Here is a 6524-nt window from a genome sequence, read left to right on the forward strand (position 1 = left end):
TTCCACCAGCTGGCGTGCAATCTGGGGAGCTACATTTATGCACTCGGGACACTTTGAAACGTCGAGAAATGCAAAACGATTCGGGGATTATATCTGTATGAATGGATGTGCCTGATTTTTTAGTGTGTGCCTGATTTTGTTCATCCTGTTTGAAGCTTAATAATTCCTGTGCTTTTTGTTGAAAATGTCTGAAATTTTGCAGGGGATTGATGATATTAAATTTTGGTGGTTAAAGGTCGAAGGGTGGGGAGATAAAAAGGATTGTATGTCATATCTCGAGTAGGGTCGGACTTAACGATGATTTTACTCGTTATTAGCATTTACAATTTTTTATAAAGTTCATCCCTAACTGATACTAATTTAAACACAAGCATAATAATAAACGTGTGCATATGTTACTCTTCGTTCAGGAGTGAGATTATACACTTCCTGACAGTGGCGTAGCTAGTATTCTCCGGGCCTGGTGCGGAACCAGATTTGTGAGCCCCCGAAAAAATTTTTCGGGTCTTTTTTTGTGATTTTGGGGCTCCCGTGGGCCTATCGTTTTCCAGGGGCCCGGTGCGGACCGCACCTACCGCACCCCCTAGCTACGCCACTGCTTCCTGAAAATTTATACTTATTTTTTCATTAATAAATACAACGGAATTTTAATTAAACTTAAATTACCGATCTACTTCTTAAGTAAAACATTAAGATAAGAGATTTTTAAAAAATTAAATGTATTAAAGTCTCTCTCTTGTGGAATTAAAAAAGGGCAAAACGAATTCGTCCGCGACAGGATTCGAACCTGCAATCTTCTGATTCGAAGTCAGACGCCTTATCCGTTAGGCCACGCGGACCACACGAATTCTCCAATTCTCTCCCTAATTACAATATAATGGCCGTTTTTACTTAATCGTTAAGGTTATTGGAAAAAAATAGGAGAGAAATGCGTTTAGTTTCTGCCTCGTTAGACTTTTACAAATACGTTTTTTCTTCTCAAGGCGTGATATTCATCCGTATAAATTCTAACTATTTTTACTCTTCCGGCTCAGTTATATATTCGGTCAAAAAATGAACCTCCAAGATTTTTACATTTTTGGACTTAGGACACATTGAAACATCGAGAAATGCAAAAAAAAAAATGTTTTTTTTTTTCCTGTATGTATGGATGTTTAGTGTGTGGGACACGATTTTGTTCACCCTCTTTGAAGCTTAATAACTTCTGTGCTTTTTGTCGAAAATTTCTGAAATTTTGCAGGGAGGTTCGTGTATTAGGAAGATTAATGGTGTTAAATTTTGGTGGTTAAATGTTGAGGGGGTGGGGAGATAAAGGGGATCGCATGTCATATCTCAAGTAGGGTGGGACTTAACGACGATTTCACTCGTTATTAGCATTTACCATTTTTAAAAAAAAATAAAACCCATTCCTATCCTCAAAATTAAGCTTTTTACTATTTTATAATCATTAAAAATATAAATAGAATTTTAAATAAAATTTCATAACAGATGGCACAACCACAATTTTAAATGTTTTTGCCAGAAAATTACACAACTCGTTGCTGGATTTTTTAATCTGCAGTTTAAACCTGTCTCATCACCTCATTATACCTAATCCGAATTTTTTCTCTTAGTTACGGACTAATTCAAAATTAGCACTTAACTAAGTACCTAACTAACAGAAAAGGATCCAGATTAGGTTTAATGAAGTTACATATATGAAACAGAATCGATTGTAATTTAATCACAATCGATTCTGTTAACACCATAATGACATAACACATGTATTTAATTATGATATATACATATCGTAATTAATTGATGATATTGAATACATTTGTCAAAATGTTAATCATGCCACGTACGAGATCAGTGTAGTAAATATATTGACACGATGTATTTAGATAATGTTAAGTATAAGTCATTATGATGTAACAGAGTGTAAAATGGAAACCTCAATAAGATTCGAACCAAAATTTAAAGATTCAAACGCAATCTTTCACATGATTTTTCCAATGATATAGCCTTCAACAGATGAGTGGATAAAACCATTAAACATTGGTCGTGGGTTTGCGCCTGATAAAAGGACTGGCCACGTGGAGTTTTCAAGATTTTCTTCACGTTTGTAACATCTAAATAGGAATTAATTTCTTATAAAAGACCTCCCAGGAGGCATTTCCCCATTAGCAGATCTCCCATGTGTGGCGTTGCCGTAAACGAATTAAACCAAAACTATTCGATGATATTAATTTATTGATATCTCTCGAACAGTTTTGATGATGAACAGTTTTGTTGATCGAAGTTATTGTATACTTAAGCCGTGGTCACACCTTGCGATTTTCTACCGTGCAGGCAACTGCAACCGCGACGGTTGTTCACGTTAATCGGGGGATGTTCTGTCCGGATATGTCGGGCCCCGTCCCTCACCACTCAGCCGCCCCATTGTGGGCCTGGCCGAACCCATAATGGGCTCGCTAAAAGAGGCCCTCTTAGTGCCACAGGGCGGAAAGAGTTTTAAAATGAATTTAGATGTTTTATTTTTTATCCAGATATTTTTTCACAGAATTTATAATAGCATGTAGCCTATGAGATTCAAATATTTTTATTTCAATTTTTAGATATTTTTTTTCAATTAGACTTGGCAACATTAAAACTTATACTGGCCACTTATTGTTGAGCATGTGCTATGTTAGTCTAGTTTAATTGCTAGTCGGCATTTGCGATTATTTTGTACTTGTACATTAAATTAATTTAATCTCCACAATGCCAAAGGGAAATTGTGTCTTTACTAATGAATTAAAAGGATTATCCATTTTTGGAAAAAGTTTGTGATCGTATTGACAAAGTGAAATGTTAACTGTGCTTTTCAGAATTTTCAGTAACTTATGGTGGGCGTTCGGACATTAAAAATCACTTAAATGTACAAAACATAAGGCAAGCCTCGTAGCAGCGTAAGAAACTTCCTCAAATATATTGTCATATTTTAAAGGTACCGATTCATTTTCTGTTGTATTTTCTCAAATTGTCCCGGTTTAACAAAAAAATATTATGGTAAGTCTATGTATAATACTCTACATAGATACAGTACTATACATAGACTTACAGACTATACTATACAGACTACACATAGACTATATCATCGTCATCATTATAAGCTATACGATATGTATAAGCCAAAGAAGACAAGCACGTGTCTTGCGTGATTATCCAGATTATGGTAAATCACTGTTTTAAAAGTCTCAACGCAATAGTCTCCATGTTCACAAAATTGCCATTTTATTTACAAAATATGTTCTATATGGATAGCATTACGTTAATAACACATATGAATGCGATGCTTTCTCTCATAGTGAACCTACGTTAACACATATAATGTTATATATACACATACAGTACGTCCTAAATGCATTTCTTTAGCTGTTCGCGTTTTCGCCTGATGATATCAAGGCTTTCAAGTGACTTTACAAGTAAAAATTAAGCGAAGTGAGCTATAGGGAAGTCGGAGACACGTCAATTACAATGAATAATTAAATAAAATTTTCTATATATGGAGAATTGAATCACTCTTATCATTCTAGGAAATATAATTAATGTCAGCTCTCATAAAGTTTAACTTAAGCAGTTTTTCAAAGACTTGAATAACTGAATATGAATATTTTTCGGTTTTCTTTATCAACATAATAAAGTTAATGTAAATTTAATTACATTTTGAATAATATTTCATTGATAACTAATAATATTTTGTTATGTTTCTATCTAGTTTATTCAACACTATATGCAGGCTCAATAATAAATAAATTGGCAATATACTTTTACTCTGACAATTCCTTAAATCGTGTAAATAGCTAATTTTAAATCAAATTTTAAATGAGTAAATAAATTAACATTAAAATTAAGTCTCGAAACCTTTATTTTTTAAAATTTTTCTCTAATTCGACGACGTCGTCATTTTTTCGAGTGTTTTTTTTTTTCAAGCAACAACCAGCATGTAATTATTGTAAAACGTGAGATAATATATAAATAGAAAACGAAGCGTGTTTTATTATGTGTATTTCCATCTTACTGTATATATTAGATTATTCAGAATTGTTGCGATAAAGATGTTATGCACACAATGAAATTAACTCAAGAACTAATCGATATATTGTACGAATGCTAAGAATCGGATGGCTCTTTCAAAAATATGCGATTTTGTGTTATAAAATCTTTTATTTTCTCTCTTAATACATTTTCACGCTCTGTTATTCTACAATTTACGCATTCCATTCTATATTTTATTTTCCTTCACGAATTCTAAGCACAAATATCACATATGCAATAAGTTTTTATTAAAGTATAATATTAAAAAATATGAGCATTAAAATACTTTTAGAAAATTACAATTTAAAAGAGATTTGATATTAATTAAAACGGAACTGAAGAGAGAAAAAATACAAAACCAATATTTATTGTAATAAAACAGGATATTAAGACGAACTAAAAGTAAAAGATCAGATTTTAAAACGTAACCAGAACTTTTCTAAGACAGAAAATTTCATTATGAAAATTAGTATCTAAAGAGACAATACTTTTTTTTTATTTTAAAATGTTAGTTATTTAATAAAAGTGATAACTAAAACAGTAACGTTCAAGTTAATTAAATGAAATTTCCACAACTTAATTTATTTTAATATGAAATATAAATAAATCTGTACATTATATGAATTAAATTAGAAATATTAACAGAGAAAAAAATTTGTAAGAACAAATATGATTTTCATTCAGTTATTTCAATACACAGATTATTCTTCTCTAATTACAGGAATAGACACTTTCGTCGTTCTCTTCGAAAAGTAGCACACATCGTGCCGAAGCCGACATTTATATTCGGATTTACATCTTAACCATTTATACGAACACGATCCTTTTAGACGAATCTGATCATTGGAAGAGTCTCTAACTATTTCGAAAACGGTTGGACAATAAGCAGAAAACGTGATGTTCCTCTCGTGGATTTCGTGTGGTAGAGAATGCGTAAATCCAACAATTTCGTCGCAACTCGGTTGTTGCGAAAAAGCCGCAATCAGGTAATTCCATTGATCTTTGCTGACAAGAATTTCTGGATATTGACTATTGCAGGCCAAGTCTTTATTTGATAGAAACTGAGCGTTAGAATCCAATATATATTCTTGACGAAAATCTTCAATACTATAGGAAATAATAGAGACGTTTTAAAACAATTACAATATAATTTACTTAATATAGTATTGGATTATTGCGTTTAGAAAATAATACTTACTCGAATAGAAGTCTTTTATTAGAATTGTCTAATACAAAAGCGTGAGTTGTAAAAATTGAAGAGAACAAAATTACGAGTACAATATGCATGTTGCTTTTATATTAGTGCAGCTCGAAATGTTAATTTTTCGGTAAGCTTCGTCGTCTTTTATAAGAGAAAACGAGAAATTTTTGGAGGGAATAACAAATTAAACTCTTATAAGAGGGGTTTTCCTTGATAGTTGGTTTATCAGTGATAAATTCAACGTGGATAAACTTAATTTATCGAAAAACTTCTTTCTTTGGTAAATAAGATTGTATTTCTAATGTATTTAATATTATAGAAAGTTTAGCTTACTGAAACAGTTTTAGATATTTGGCTCGGGAATCACATTCAAATTTTTATACCGAATTTGTTACTATTGAAAAATGAAATTATTTATGATATTGATTATTCCATATGAGTTTGGCAGAAATTATATATAGATAAACAAATTTTTGAATTTAATTTTCTTTCCATTAGGTACTAAAATATGGTTTTTCTTCAGGAATACATAATTCAATTTCTATGAATGAGTAAACTCGAAATTTTCCTCCTTTAGTGAGAAATATGGTTTCAAATTGTCATAATTTTCCTTAAAAGTAATTAACTTATTTAAGTAAATTTTATTTTTCATTTCTCACAAGATAAAACAAATATTCGAAATAGGTAACACAGTCTACAGTATGCTGATGTTTTAAGAAATAGTCATCGAATAATCAAAATATTTTCCTCTTCATTAATTTGATTCTTTCTATTTGATGAAGCGACTATTTAGAAATGCCATACAGAAACAAAATGATAATTTTTTATTATGTTAATTTTATTTTATTATGTTATATTTAGTAAAAAAATCTGAAAAATATATTCCTAATTATTTATTAATTAATTATTACATTATAGATAATTTATTATTATACAATGATTTTTACAAGAAACCTTTCTAAACGAAAAAGTTTCATCGATAAATTAAGTTTATCCACGTTGAATTTATCACTGATAAACCAACTCCCAAGGAAAAACCCTCTTATAGGAGTTTAATTTGTTATTCCCTCCAAAAATTTCTCGTTTTCTCTTATAAAAGACGACGAAGCTTACCGAAAAATTAACATTTCGAGCTGCACTAATATAAAAGCAACATGCATATTGTACTCGTAATTTTGTTCTCTTCAATTTTTACAACTGACGCTTTTGTATTAGACAATTCTAATAAAAGATTCCTATTCGAGTAAGTATTATTTTCTAAATA

General features: G+C 30.8%; 1 non-coding gene across 1 annotated transcript; it reads right to left on the minus strand.

The window, feature by feature from the left end:
• Positions 1–766: 766 nt before the first annotated feature.
• On the minus strand, positions 767–839 carry TRNAR-UCG (transfer RNA arginine (anticodon UCG)). The gene has a single exon. It is a non-coding gene; the product is annotated as a tRNA-Arg (tRNA).
• Positions 840–6524: the final 5685 nt, after the last annotated feature.

This window comes from Centruroides vittatus, unplaced genomic scaffold, assembly GCF_030686945.1.
Source record: "Centruroides vittatus isolate TY-2023 unplaced genomic scaffold, ASM3068694v2 contig_753, whole genome shotgun sequence".
Lineage (NCBI taxonomy): Eukaryota > Metazoa > Arthropoda > Arachnida > Scorpiones > Buthidae > Centruroides > Centruroides vittatus.